The sequence below is a fragment of the Pelobates fuscus genome, chromosome 3 (genome assembly GCF_036172605.1).
Source record: "Pelobates fuscus isolate aPelFus1 chromosome 3, aPelFus1.pri, whole genome shotgun sequence".
Classification (NCBI taxonomy): Eukaryota; Metazoa; Chordata; class Amphibia; order Anura; family Pelobatidae; genus Pelobates; species Pelobates fuscus.
The window spans coordinates 171,491,091-171,506,089 of record NC_086319.1 but is presented as its reverse complement, the minus strand read 5'-3'; the positions used below and the strand labels follow the sequence as shown (position 1 = coordinate 171,506,089).

The following is a 14,999-nucleotide window of genomic DNA, read 5'->3' as shown; positions in this document are numbered from 1 at the left end:
CACTGCCTCCTGCTATTAGTTGGTGGCTTTGGGATTTATTATGTTTTATTTAGGATATATATTTATTTAATTTGTCATGATGTTATACTTATCTATATGTTATATTTTTATGTATATATTTTATGTTTATAGCATTTAGTTATATCTATATTATTTATATTGTATTTAGTCATATTTTTTTTATACCATATTATATTGATTATATATATTGTTTGTATATTTTTTATGCTATGATTTTTAGTTATAGCCTTTATCCTTTCTTATGTTTATTTGCAGATTATTTATATTATTTTTCGTTATTTATTTATTATTTATTACTGCTTCGGGATTTCTGCCGTTTTTTTGCTCGTTTCCCATGTGTCTTTACGGATGTTTTTCCTGACATGTGGTGGTTTTCAGTGGGTCCCTTGGGATTCCCTTCTGTTTGCATACCCTCCCATACTACCTCCTGACGCCATTTTATTAGCCCCCCCTGTGGGGCTGCGGGCGCTCCGCTCAGGGTGTCAGGAGACTAGCCGCTTGGCTGCCTCCTCTGACTCCCCGAGCTCTGGTGTGAGCCTGCCGGCGCCCGGGGTTTCTAGCGGTCAGACGCGAGCACCCTGAGACCGGGTCTACTCACGCACGTGGCCGCCTCGCCGCGGCCGGGTTTTTTCAGCCACGTGCATCCGACCGGTTGGAGAAGGGGCGCCTGCTCGCGGCCCCTCCTCCTTCCACGGTCGGATCTCGGCGTTTGTTGCCCTGCTGGGATTCCCCGGCAGATCTCAGCAGGATCACCACAATTCTACAGATATGACTTTAGTTTTCTGTCAGTGTATATCTCACAGCTTGCTGTGAGCTTTATGGCATTTTTTTTTTTTTTTAAATTCTTTATTTTATTTGTGCATGAGGAGTTACAAGCATATATCAAGTGCCACAACAGCACACATGGATTAAGCACTAGGATTGACAATGTGGTACTCAGAAACTGCACTTTTTTTTGGTACGTTGTAACAATCTAGTAACAATGTTATGTTAGAACATCAAGCGCATCTGTTTTGCAAGCTAAATTCAAACGCAATTTTTATGAGGCGCAATAAAAAGATAATCGCAGGCGTGTTATATTGGCTTATAGTCTCCTACATGAGTTAACATATAATGGAGTGATCACCTGGAGAGCAGGGATAGCAGGCATAACATAATATCTGCGATGGGTGATCTAAGGCATACAGTGTTATTGCATACATTATTAATTAAGTAGCTGGGTCTCAGGCTATTCCTATATGTCCGACTAATTAGCACTATAGATTCTGCTTTCTGTATGGGTTAGCTGGACGTATGAGTGATTGAGTAAAGACAAGGTCACAGACACGCTTATAAAATGCGATTTAGGAAAAAGGGAGAGCATGTAATAGGAGGCACATGGTATGTTTCATAAGCTTAGCTATACAGAAGTTTCAATGTGTTTAGCTGAGTCACCATGTTTAAGTGGGTCAAATGCTAAACAGTGATGCCTGAGGAGGAATATAAACAATATGGACCTCAAAGAAAAACATAAAGGAAAAACAAACAAACATATGAGCGAATACCGCTGGTGGAAAGGAACTGGAGAGCATATATAGCTCTAGTCCATGTTTCTGACAGGTTGTGGAGTCAGTTCAGCCTATACCCGATAGGTATTTTCCCGACAGCCAGAGAGAGTGACTTCTGTCCTCCTGCCAAGGTGAGAGTTGGCCATTCGGTGGTGGGTTGAGGCCCATGGGTATACCGTTTAGGCCTGCGGGGTGTCGCGGTACTTTCTCCCGTGTGGTCTCTTGGTTCGTCGCTGCTGTTTGGGAGCGTGGTGCCGAGCTGCGTAGGGCTCGAGTGTGCAGGTCAGATGGGTTGCTCGTTTGTAGTGTTGTATGCTTGGGTGGAGTGCTTGGGGCCTGCCCGGCTGTCTCGCACTTCCGAGGATAAGAGCGGGTGTGTGGGCCCAGGTCATGTGGCTTTGTTGCTCGCAATGCCGGCTTTCGGTTTCTGCGTGGTCGGGCTGCAGCCTGGAAAGCCCGGGATGGGAGATCGTAGTGGTGGCGGCGGGTTATAGGTCGAAGCCAGGCGGCCACCAGTTGAGCTGCTTGCCGATAGGGTACCCCCTTGCTCCGCAGTGTCATGCAGAGGCTCAGGCACAGGGCCGGCGCCACCTGTAAGGCGACCTAGGCAGCCGCCTAGGGCGCAACTTACCAGGGGGCGCCGGATCCCTGTCCCCGCTGCGCCTCCTCATGCTGCGCTGCCTGAGCGCTTTAACAAGCCCCAGGCGGCGCAGCACTGCTGCACGGAGGGCGGCCGGGTTTGAGTGACCGGCAGGAGGGAAGCGCAGAGCGCTCCCTCCTGCCGGTCTCTCCATGTAGCGTGGCCGGGCGGCGCGGAACGCGGGACAGGAACCTTTGTTTCCTGTACCCGGCCGCCGGCGGAATGACAGGAAGTGCTCACTGAGTGAGCATTTCCGGTCATTCCGCCGGCGGCCGGGTACAGGAAACAGAGGTTCCTGTCCCGCGTTCCGCGCCGCCCGGCCACGCTACATGGGCAGGAGGGGAGGGGTTGTAAGGACCAGTAAGGGGGGGGGGGTTGTAAGGACCACTAAGGGGGGGGGGTTTGTAAGGACCACTAAGGGGGGGGGGGGGTTGTAAGGACCACTAAGGGGGGGGGGGTTGGGGGGGGGTTGTAAGGACCACTAAGAAGGGGGGGGTTGTAAGGACCACTAAGAAGGGGGGGGTTGTAAGGACCACTAAGTGGGGGGGGTATAAGGACCAGTAAGGGGGAGGGGGGTATAAGGACCACTAAGGGGGAGGTGGGGTATAAGGACCACTAAGGGAGGGGGGGTATAAGGACCACTAAGGGAGGGGGGGTATAAGGACCACTAGGGGAGTGATGGGGGGATAAGGACCACTATGGGAGGGGGGGATAAGGACCACTATGGGAGGGAGGGGGGGATAAGGACCACTATGGGAGGGAGGGGGGATAAGGACCACTATGGGAGGGAGGGGGGGATAAGGACCACTATGGGAGGGAGGGGGGGGGGATAAGGACCACTATGGGAGGGAGGGGGGGATAAGGACCACTATGGGAGGGAGGGGGGATAAGGACCACTATGGGAGGGAGGGGGGGGATAAGGACCACTATGGGAGGGAGGGGGGGGATAAGGACCACTATGGGAGGGAGGGGGGGATAAGGACCACTATGGGAGGGAGGGGGGGATAAGGACCACTATGGGAGGGAGGGGGGATAAGGACCACTATGGGAGGGAGGGGGGATAAGGACCACTATGGGAGGGAAGGGGGGATAAGGACCACTATGGGAGGGGGGGGATAAGGACCACTATGGGAGGGAGGGGGGATAAGGACCACTATGGGAGGGAGGGGGGGATAAGGACCACTATGGGAGGGAGGGGGGATAAGGACCACTATGGGAGGGAGGGGGGGATAAGGACCACTATGGGAGGGAGGGGGGGATAAGGACCACTATGGGAGGGGGGGGGTAAGGACCACTAGGGGAGGGGGGATAAGGACCACTAGGGAAGTGAGGGAGGGGGGATAAGGACCACTATGGGAGGTTGGGGGGGATAAGGACCACTAGGGGAGGGGGGGATAAGGACCACTATGGGAGGGAGGGGGGGGATAAGGACCCCTATGGGAGGGAAGGGGGGATAAGGACCACTAGGGGAGGGAGGGGGATAAGGACCACTATGGGAGGTTGGGGGGATAAGGACCACTAGGGGAGGGGGGATAAGGACCACTAGGGGAGGGGGGATAAGGACCACTAGGGGAGGGGGATAAGGACCAGTAGGGGAGGGGGGATAAGGACCACTAAGGGGGGGAAGGACCACCAAAGGGGGGTAAGGAGGGAGGACTACTAAGGAGAGGGGAGGAGGGTGATTACCACTAAGGGGGTGGGGGGAGTAGGGGAAGGTCTACTAAGGGGTTTGGGAGAGGGAGGACCACTAAGGGGTTTGGGAGAGGGAGGACCACTAAGGAGGGGGGAGTGAGAAGACCACCACCAAGGGGGACTGCAGAGGGACAGGGGGCCAAGGGAGAGCACTAAGTGACAGAAGGGGAGAACACGGAGGGACAGAAGGGAAGGGGAAATCAATAATTGAGGGGAGAGCACTATGAATTTTTTAAAAAAAAGAAAGAGCTGTTCCCCTCCCAGTCTCTATCCTACCCCACAAACCCTCTCTTTTACACTACACACATACACAATGCACCCCCCCCACACAGAAACATACAATGCATTCCTACTCACACACAGACACACCCGAAACACACAATGCATCCCTTACGTTCTCTTACATAATTAATGCACCCCTTACAGACACACACTGCATTCAATTACATACAATGCATTCCTACTCACACACACACACACACCCAGAAACATACAATGCATTCCTTACACGCAAACACACACTACATCCCCTATAAACACACTACATCCCTTACACAAATTGCACACATAAAACATCCCCAACTCATGGATGGGCCATGTAGGTGGATTTATGGGTGGGCATTGTAGGCGTATGCCCCCTGGGGGCCCAGACCTTGAGCTGTGTAAGGGACCCTAAAAAATGGAGCTGCTTCCTGTTCGTTAATTGTTGTGAGCACTGTTAAAAACAGTCTCCAGAGAGCCTCTTCTACACCAGACCTGTGGAGCCAGACTGAGCCCATCATCAGCCTCTTGTCCTCATCTGGTGGTAAGTAGGCAATCCAATATATTATTAGTGGCACTAATCTCTAATTTACCTCACATTAAATGGATACTATAGTCACCAGGAGCACTACAGCATAATGTAGTGGTTCTGGTGTCTATAGCCTGTGCCTGTAGGCTTTTTAATGTAAACACACTGTCTTTTCAGATAAGACACTTTGTGAAGACTGGCGTTGGCCCATATGGCAGAGCATGATGTCACATGGTGGGCTGGACATATGGGGGGGGCGGCAAATTTTTTTTTGCCTAGGGCGGCAAAAATCCTTGCACCGGCCCTGCTCAGGCACAGCCGGTCTAGGGCTTCCAGGGAGTGGGAGGGCTTATAGCCGTCTGTGTACTTTGTCTTTCTCCCTTGCTGGGAGGCCATCTTTCGTGTAGCTGGGTCGTTCTGCGCCACCATCTTGGAGGCCGTCGCCACCACTTTACATGAGGGGCTAGCAGGGGCCATCGCTTGGTGTGGCGTGCGAGATCTCCCTCCTGGCGGGGACCGGGATATCCCCCACCAGTCCACAGGGGGGGGGAGCCTTTGCCATACGCGTGTGGGTCGCAGAGTCGGGCGGGAAGGCCGCCCAGCAAGGCGGTTCTCGGGCATGCCGGGTCTCGATTTGGGTGTCGCCGGGTGCACAGACACTGCCGCTTTCCAGTGGGCTTGGTTTCGGGTGAGTCTTGTAGTTGTGTCCAGAGTTATTGACTCAGTTAAGCCCCCGCGGCCGGAGCTCATGGTGTGTGCGACTTGTTGGTTCGGCTGCTCGGCCCCGCCCCCTTTATGGCATTTTTATAACAGATTTCTTTTCATGTCAGACTTCTGGGTTTCTATGACAGTTTTTATTTTGTTTGCTGTGAGTTTGCTGACAGTGTATATCAGTTTGCTGTGAGTTTGCTGACAGTGTATATCTGATTGCTGTGTTTTACTGTCAGTGTATATCAGATTGCTATGTGTTTTACTGACAGTGTATATCACAGATTGCTATGTGTTTTACTGACAGTGTATATCACAGATTGCTGTGAGTTTGCTGGCTGTGTATATCACAGATTGCTGTTTGTTTTACTGACAGTGTATATCGCAGATTGCTGTGTGTTTTACTGACAGTGTATATCGCAGATTGCTGTGTGTTTTACTGACAGTGTATATCGCAGATTGCTGTGTGTTTTACTGACAGTGTATATCGCAGATTGCTGTGTGTTTTACTGACAGTGTATATCACAGGATACTGTGAGTTTTACCGTCAGTGTATATCACAGATTGCTGTGAGTTTGGCTGACTGTGTATATCTCAGGATACTGTGAGATTTTCTGACAGTGTATATCACGGATTTCTGTGAGTTACAGGTATTATGAACTCGGATTCATGTGCTTCACAGTATATATTTTTTCGGGTCCAGCTATGAGGTCTCAGAGGAGACTACTCTGGTATGAATTCACTGTCCATGGCATATATATAAGTTAACAGACCTGGATCCGGCTCAAACTGGTATGGGAGACCAGTCTACGCTGATACTATACAATATTTTCAGATATGATGATGGTATCTATATTAATGATTGAAACATCAAACGATCTGTGTGAGCATGTGCATACCAATTCACAGTTTAAGGAGAATATCGCTCAATGTATCTTACTTTCATGGACATGGTAATCACTGTAACAACTTCCGCTTATACCCAATACAGCTGGGATACCGCTATTTGCCTGCTGCAGGGGCGTATTAGCCGCGAGGCAAACAAGGCATTTGCCTTGGGCGGCATTTTTCAGGGGGCGGCAAAACAAGCCGCCCCCAAATGCCCAGGGCAAATGCCTTGTTAGCCTTGCGGCTAACAAGGCATGCTGGGCGGGCTGCTGGGAAGTGCGGGTAGGTGGGCGGCCGGCGAGGGAGCACTTCCTCTGAGCGGTCTGCTCAGCTCCCTCGCGCGCCGCAGAGTGAGGCTGGGAGCCGGAATATGACGTCATATTCCGGCTCCGCCTCCCAGCCCCACTCTGCGGCGCGCGAGGGAGCTGAGCAGACCGCTCAGAGGAAGTGCTCCCTCGCCGGCCGCCCACCTACCCGCACTTCCCAGCAGCCACTGGACCACCAGGGAGACAGATACCCCCCCCCCCCCAGCATTCCCAAAGGTAAGGAGGCTGGGGGGGTTACATTTTAAAAAAAATGTATTAAATATGTGAGTGAGTGTGTTTGTATGTCTGTGTATGTCTGTTAGTGTGTGTGTGTGTGTGTGTGTGTGTCTTTTAGTGTGTGTGTGTGTGTATGTCTGTAAGTGTGTGTCTGTTAGTGTGTATGTCTGTTAGTGTGTGTGTGTCTGTTAGTGTGTATGTCTGTAAGTGTGTGTGTGTGTCTGTTAGTGTGTGGGTCTGTGTGTGTGTGTCTGTTAGTGTGTGTGTGTATGTCAGTGTGTGTTAGTGTGTGTGTATGTCTGTTAGTGTGTGGGTCTGTGTGTGTCTGTTAGTGTGTGTGTGTGTGTCTGTTAGTGTGTGTGTCTGTTAGTGTGTGTGTGTGTGTGTGTGTGTGTGTCTGTTAGTGTGTGTGTGTTTGTGTGTGTGTGTATGTCTGTTAGTGTGTGTGGGTCTGTGTGTGTTAGTGTGTGTGTGTGTATGTCTGTTAGTGTGTGTGTGTGTCTGTTAGTGTGTGTGTGTCTGTTAGTGTGTGTGTGTCTGTTAGTGTGTGGGTCTGTGTGTGTGTGTTTTAGTGTGTGTGTATGTCAGTGTGTGTGTGTGTGTTAGTGTGTGTGTCTGTAAGTGTGTGTGTGTCTGTTAGACTGTGTGTGTATCTGCTAGTGAGTGTGTGTGTCTGTTAGTGAGTGTGTCTGTTAGTGTGTGTGTGTGTGTTTCTGTTACCTAGTGTATGCGTATTTGTCAGTGAATGTGTGTGTATTTAGAAGGCGGGACGGGGGAAGGGTTGGGTGGGGGTGGCACGGGGGGAGGGTTGGGTGGGGGTGGCGCGGGCGGGGGGGAGGGTTGGGTGGGGGTGGCGTGGGCGGGAGGGGGGTGCCTGAGTTTTGTCCTGCCTAGGGCAGCACAAAACCAGGATACACCACTGGCCTGCTGGGCATTTAGGGACTGCCAGTCCCGGTTCAAGTTATTCAAACGGCATTACGCTGTCTAAAAGGGTTGATGTCTGGGGGCCGTATGTCAGGGTGCTCTGAGGATCTACGATTTTTTTGGGGAACTCTACCCAAGCTCAGAGGTCCCCATTACTCATTCAAGGCCCATAGTAAAGCGCTGCGGAATTGGATGGCGCTATATAAATAACATATAATCATATGATATAATATACAACCCAGGATTGGCCTGTTATGTCTGTGCCCCATTGATTGGCCTGCTATGTCTGTGCCCATTAGAACGGCCTGCTATGTTTGTGCCCATTAGAACGGCCTGCAATATCTGTGGCCACTAGAATGGCCTGCTATGTCTGTGCCCATTAAAACGGCCTGCTCTGTCTGTGCCCATTAAAACAGCCCGCTATGTCTGTGCCCATTAAAACGGCCTGCTATGTCTGTGCCCATTAAAACAGCCTGCTATGTCTGGGCCCATTTAAACGGGCCTGTGCCCCATTTATTGGCCTACTATGTCGGTGCCTATTTGAATGGCCTGCTATGTCCGTGCCTATTTGCTTGGCCAACTATTCTGTGTCCATTCGTTTGGCCTGCTGGGCCTGTGCCCATCTGACGGGCCTGCTCTATTGGTGCCGTACCCCTTTTGGCCGCAGGCCTGGGGGAATATCACTGAGGAAAAGCCAGTGCCCACCAGTGACATGGAAATAAGCAGGTGTCCAGACAAGCACAATTGCCATACTATACAAGAGGACACCAGTGTACGGCCATCTGAATATGGTGGGAAGGGTGAATGCCCTAAACCTCATGCCTGAAGGGCAGGGTTTCTTATGAAGACCCCGGACACACATCTCCAAGGAGAACTTCGCACAGGCAAGGACTGGTGCTCAGACACCTACAGGAGAACGCGGTGTTTTCCTTGTCTTTAACAACTAACTCCGTATCTGCCTCCCGGTATTTATATAGGTATCGGTAGTTATTTCCTGCGTAAGGTTAGCTCCTGGCCCTGTTCAGTGGGGCTTACTTGTCTTACCTTCCGGCCTGCTATTTGCCTTCTATCCGGGATAGAATTTACGTATTCACTCTTATCTAGGTTTATTATTGTTTTTGTTTTTCGTGACTTCCTTTTCCTTTCGCTCGGGTCGTCGAGAGGCCTGACTTGACCTCCTCCGACCTCCCGGGCGCTCGTGGATTGCGGAGAACGTCTCCAGCTTTCCTCAGACTACAAACGGTCAGCCTGGACCCCGCACGCGCGCACGGGATCCGGACGGTCAGTTTTCCATCGTTGTTCTGAAGATTGCCCTCAGCCTTATGCTGATACTAGTATTTGGTGTGCCCTGCAGTTGGTCACCCTGAGTCTCTAGGGACTCTAGTTTGGATCACAGGAGGGTGCGGCCCTCCATCACTTTGATCCGAAAATATTCTCTCTTCGGGAACAGAGAGCGAACCCCTCTCAGATACGGAACCGGACACTGATTTATTATTAGAGGGCGCAGCCCTCCCTCAACCATAGCCAGAGACTGGGCTGGATACAGAGGACAGGTTTGGAGGACACCTTCTCATAGAGAGGACCGGTCACGGATTTAGACTCTACTGTTTGGTTATTTACGGGTGCGGCCCGCTCAGGCTATCAGCCGGACGCTATCATGATATTCGATCACATTAGTAGAGAGCGCAGCTCTCTCATACACTCGACGCTCTACAGTGCCGACCATTTGTTCATCACACAGGCTTGTACTTGTGCTACTGATTTCGTTGTAGAGGACTGCCGGGTCATGCAAGATATACATATTTAGACTGAGTCCTCCCATTCTATCTCCTGTAATGGATTTACTGGATCTGGACCGCTCTAACCCACGCAAGACATTCTCACAGAGGTATAACGGGGGGAGTCTCCCACTTATTTACACACACACTCCTGGAGATGGTACGGCTAACGGATGGACCTCAGGTATTACGTGAGTGCAGGTTTTGGTATATTCTGCACCATATAAAAAAGAGGATTGCTTTCTGTTTTGGGATATCCAGACCATTGCAGACAACTGCGCAGACAGTTTCTCCCATATTTAGGTGACAGGAGATACGGAGACCTTCATGGAGCAAATGGGCACTGCCTTGCTCGAGTAACAAGATTAAGAAAGGCCTATTACCCGGTCTGAAGGTAAACCGTTCACATGGATCACATGGTAAGACCGGTAACCCCGGTTGTATTGAGTTCCCCGGTCATTACGATCTTGGGATGAGATGGCAGGACTGCCCCATCTCCTCGGAACGCATACCTGGTGATCAGGGTTCGGAGATGCGGGTCCTCCGTCTATACTCTATTAATCCCTCACCGGAGCCGTTTTGTTTTGTTGGATTCGCTCTAACCTACTTTTCAACTACAGTCATGGAGACCTACAAGACTTTATGGGGGTACCTGGTGTGCCCCGACTCCTACGCAGACATCTTTCACTCTTAGACGAGGACATATCTGGATGGAAATCTGCACTCCGGTTGGCACTTCCCATCACTTTGAATATTCCTGGGATTCGCTACTCCCAGAATAGTCGACCACCGTTCCTCCACACAAGTTCAGTTCGGAACCCTGACTGGACGTCCTTTTGGAGTCTTTCCTCTACCGCGTCCGAGGATTACACAGTTCACTTGGAATATTGGAATCACTTAGGATACGGCTAGTTTGACCACACTCTTGCCTGCATTATAAATTTATTCTCGGAGGAGACATCTCACCGGGTAGGCCAGGAGGGAACGACAGATCCTACTCGGTTCTATTGCGATTTGGTGGTGGACTTAGATGCATTCCTTGAGATTGAAGATCTGCCTGCAAGGCCACATTGCCGGGTGACCCTGGCACGATCGGTGGAGCAACCTTCTACATCAAGAGTTGAGACATGGTGGCAGTGTCTTATCGCAGCCCTAAGTCCGCAAATTACCTTCGACATTTTATAACTGCAGGGAACTGGCTAATAGGTCAGTTTGCCAGCTCATGGACCAGCTGGTAGGTAACAGGTCGCGACCCAACGTACATTGGATCTATCAGCGGAGGGTGTTTTTTTCAGTTTTTGGGGTACTTCATCAACTGGCATCTCCATCGGTCGCTGTATTGTCATCTATCGCAGTTGGAAAGTCCATTTGGGATTGCTCGGGTAGCTCCGAGAATAGGTACCAGCGAAACAAACAGCGTTGGATTTGTTGACTGAGCGTTAAAACAGCAAATACGAAGCCTCCTGTCATGTTATAAAATTGTAGATTATGCTAGCTTTAGTGTACCTATAATCTTAATTTTATTAATGACAGGAGGCGAGTATTTCCCACCCATTCTTATCCCTCCCTTGTTTTATGTTATAGTTTGGTTAATCAGGTACGTATGCAACTCTGCTTGTTGTCTCTGCTACCTTTTGCCTGTTCTTATGTCTATTTTTTCATAAGTAGGGTTGGGTTATCTACATTTTAAGGTAATTTTGGTTAATACATTGGGTGCACACATGTTTATTCAGAGTACATTTCATTGGATAATCAACCTGTTCGATTCTGTTTTTTCTCTCGTTTCAGTTTACAGTCCATCATCACTATCTGGTTTGGCAGTTCTTCTCGGATGGTGGACATCGTTGTATTCATCGTATCTAGGACTTCGTTTCTTCCCCATTATGTTTTCTGCCTTTTATTCTGTTTTGTCGCAGCTTGAAAGAGGAAATGATGCATGGGGAGGGGAGTTTTATAGTAACTAACTTTTTTCTGATTGGTTGTTTTTCTGTGCTGCTGTGGAGTTCTAGTAAAGAGAGACTTAAGCAAATACTCGCCTCCTGTCATTAATAAAATTAAGATTATAGGTACACTAAAGCTAGCATAATCTACAATCATATTAAAGAGTTTAAATAAATAGGAAGTAAAAGATAAAATGTGGATAAGTGCAAGATAATGCATCTTGGACTGAAAAAACCAAGGGCAGACTACAGAATGTTTGATAGAGTAGTAGCCTCAACATCTGAGGAAAGGGATTTAGGGGCGATTATTTCTGATGACTTAAAGGTAGGCAGACAATGTAATAGAGCAGCAGGAAATGCTGGCAGGATGCTTGGTTGTATAGGGAGAGGTATTAGCAGAAGAAAGAGGGAAGTGCTCATGCCATTGTACAGAACACTGGTGAGACCTCACTTGGAGTATTGTACGCAGTACTGGAGACGGTATCTCCAGAAGGATATTGATACTTTAGAGAGAGTTCAGAGAAGGGCTACTAAACTGGTTCATGGATTGCAGGATAAAACTTACAAGGAAAGGTTAAAGGAACTTAACATGTGTAGCTTGGAGGAAAGATGAGACGGGGGGATATGATAGAAACATTTACATACATAAACGGAATCAACACAGTAAAGGAGGAGACTAAATTTAAAAGAAGAAAAACTACCACAACAAGAGGACATAGTCTTAAATTAGAGGGGCAAAGGTTTAAAAATAATATCAGGAAGTATTACTTTACTGAGAGGGTAGTGGATGCATGGAATAGTCTTCCAGTTAATGTGGTAGAGGTTAACACAGTAACAAGAAGTTTAAGCATGCGTGGGATAGGCATAAGGCTATCCTAACTATAAGATAAGGCCAGGGACTAATGAAAGTATTTAGACAATTGAACAGACTAGATGGGCCGAATGGTTCTTATCTGCCGTCACATTCTATGTTTCTATGTTTAAAAGCAGCTTAAATCTGAGGATGGTCTCATTTAAGAATACAATTATTTTGCAGGCTTTAAAACACCACAAAATCCTCTACCCCCTCACCCCTGTTTACAGGTGACTGTTGCACATGCTCACATAGGACGCATCCTAACAATAAGCTGGACTGAAACTTACGAGCTTCACCACTGAAGAGGCAATCCATGTGGCCTAAGATACTCACTCCTGCTCAAAATCCACATTTGCTTGGCCTGATCGGTGCGCAACCAATGCTACCAGGTCATTACAAAGACAGCTCTACATTTATTATTATTTGTGTACTCTGATGGACCACGTTACAATCTACACCTGCTCTCTGGACCACAGTCTCTCTGGACCACATGCTGCTACCTTCAGACGCAATATATATGCATCACATCTTTTACCTATGTTTTTCCTGTACCTTGTTACACCTAAAAAACCATTAATAAAAACAGAATTCTAAAAACAAAAACACCACAAAATCTACTACATTATTAGTAGTAGATGAAACTTTAATATAGCATGGCATATAGAAAACGATAACAAAGTGTAAAGAATATGCATATAATAATTAGATAATTTTTTAGTTAATTAAACACTAAACACCAAATTCTAGTCAAACTGCAAAGTAGCTGATTTAAAAAAAAAAAAACAGCTATAGTTGTTAGACTTGTAGCAAATACCAGCTATACCTACTCATTTGCAACAAATGGCACTAGTATTACTTTTTATTGCAACTTACCAATCAAGTGCAGCTTCCATGTTCCATCAGACCATGTAGTCAGAAATGTGCAGAATAACTTTGTCACTTGTGTCACTTGTGTTACATTGGTTAAAGGGACACTAGAGGCACCCTGACAACTTCTGCAATATTTACATTGCAGGGTTAAAGGGACACTAGAAGCTCCCTGACAACTTCTGCAATATTTACATTGCAGGGTTAAAGGGACACTGTAGGCACCCAGACCACTTCAGCGTATTGAAGTGGTCTGGGTGCTTTGTCCCTTTTGCATTTAGTGCTGCAATGTGTTACACATTGCAGTTCCATAGAAACGGCAAAGTTTACATTGCAGCTCTAAGTCTGCCAACACTAGAGGGCTTCTTGAATCGAAATGGACCCTTGGTCCAGTATCTGACGCTGGACATCCTTACACTCTGCATGGGGACTTCCCTATAGGAAAGCATTGATTCACTGATGCGCATTAGAGCCCACTCGCTGCATGACGTCGGAGGGGACAGAGCGTCGGCCCAGCGCCGGTGGAAATCAGCGCTGTGATCGTGTAAGGATATAATTTTTTTTAACCCTTTATTTACCCCGGGGGGGGGGGGGGGGTAATGAGGGAGAGGAGGTAGAGGTAGTTATAGTGCCAGGAATACAGAGTTGTATTCCTGGCACTATAGTATCCCTTTAAGACTGACTTGAATGGCTGTCTCCCAGACAGCCACTAGAGAAGCTTCCTACAGTTCCTGGAGTTTAAAGTCTTGCCTTCGGCGCTGGAATCAGGTAAGAAAGTAAAAGGCGGGGGGAGGTTTAACCCTTTCATCTCCAGGGGTTGGGCACGGAGGCAGAGGGACACTATAGTGTTAAGAATACAGTTGTTACAGTTATATAAGGAATATAAAAACTACAACAAAGACAACAGGTTTTTATATTGCTGAACATAAGAAAAAATCCTTATTTATTAATTGAAAATCATTCAGGTGGTTTAGATTTGGAATGCAGCACAAACATGCTTCTGGATAGTCCACTACCCAGCAGTGAAAATAGAGAGAAGGAACATTGTCTTTACCTGTTCTATTGTAATTGCAGCTGTCAATGGTAGAATGGTAGCTCTTTGTGAGAACTTGAGAAAAAAAGGCACCCATTCCACTTCTACAACAAAGTTATGTTAAATGATCGTTCACCAAGAATAAGTCACACAAGAATAATCCTTCATCTTCAAAGTGTTCTATTAATGCTGGACTGGTGGTGAGTAGTCTAGATTAAAAAGACTATCCGTGGCTAGAAATCAGTCTCAAAGCACTACCTTTCATGAGAGTCAAAGCGTCAGCTGGTATTCCGTAAACTCCAATGAAAATTGTGTGAAATTGTAATAAACATTTTTAACACACTTTAGGCAATTGTTTAGTCAGCTGTATCTCTCACTTATGCAACCAGTATGCTTCTTCTTATCTATGCTAAAACAGACTGGGAGTTTTTGGCTCATGGCTTTGCCAATGGAGATGCTGTAAACATCTCTTAAAGCGGCACTGTCATGCTTTTTATTTTTTGTTCCTTTTAGTTTTCCTTTACCAATGCCTGTTACCTTAGTGATTATACACCCACCTGTCATTGCCTTCATCTGTAGGTATTATCTTTTTTTTTTTTCTTTCAATTTATCTTTTATTTTGTATATATTAAAAGACATAACATGATTTAAAAATCACAAGACAAATATACAATACCAAGGTACAATACAATAGAATTTATATGGGATGATGCCATGCGGGTTTATTATTCCTAATTAATTTTATTTAGCTTTGGGAGCTTAATATAAATAAA

At 47.6% G+C, this 14,999-nt stretch overlaps 1 protein-coding gene across 4 annotated transcripts in view; it reads right to left on the bottom strand.

The window, feature by feature from the left end:
- Window positions 1-14,589, bottom strand: part of LOC134602633 (sodium- and chloride-dependent betaine transporter-like) — a 210,192-nt gene extending 195,603 nt beyond the window's left edge. For 2 of the 4 annotated variants that reach the window (XM_063447718.1, XM_063447723.1), the window contains exon 1: window positions 14,485-14,589. The gene's annotated coding sequence lies outside the window, so the exon portion shown is untranslated. The other 2 variants (XM_063447713.1, XM_063447721.1) reach the window with 1 other exon arrangement.
- Window positions 14,590-14,999: the final 410 nt, after the last annotated feature.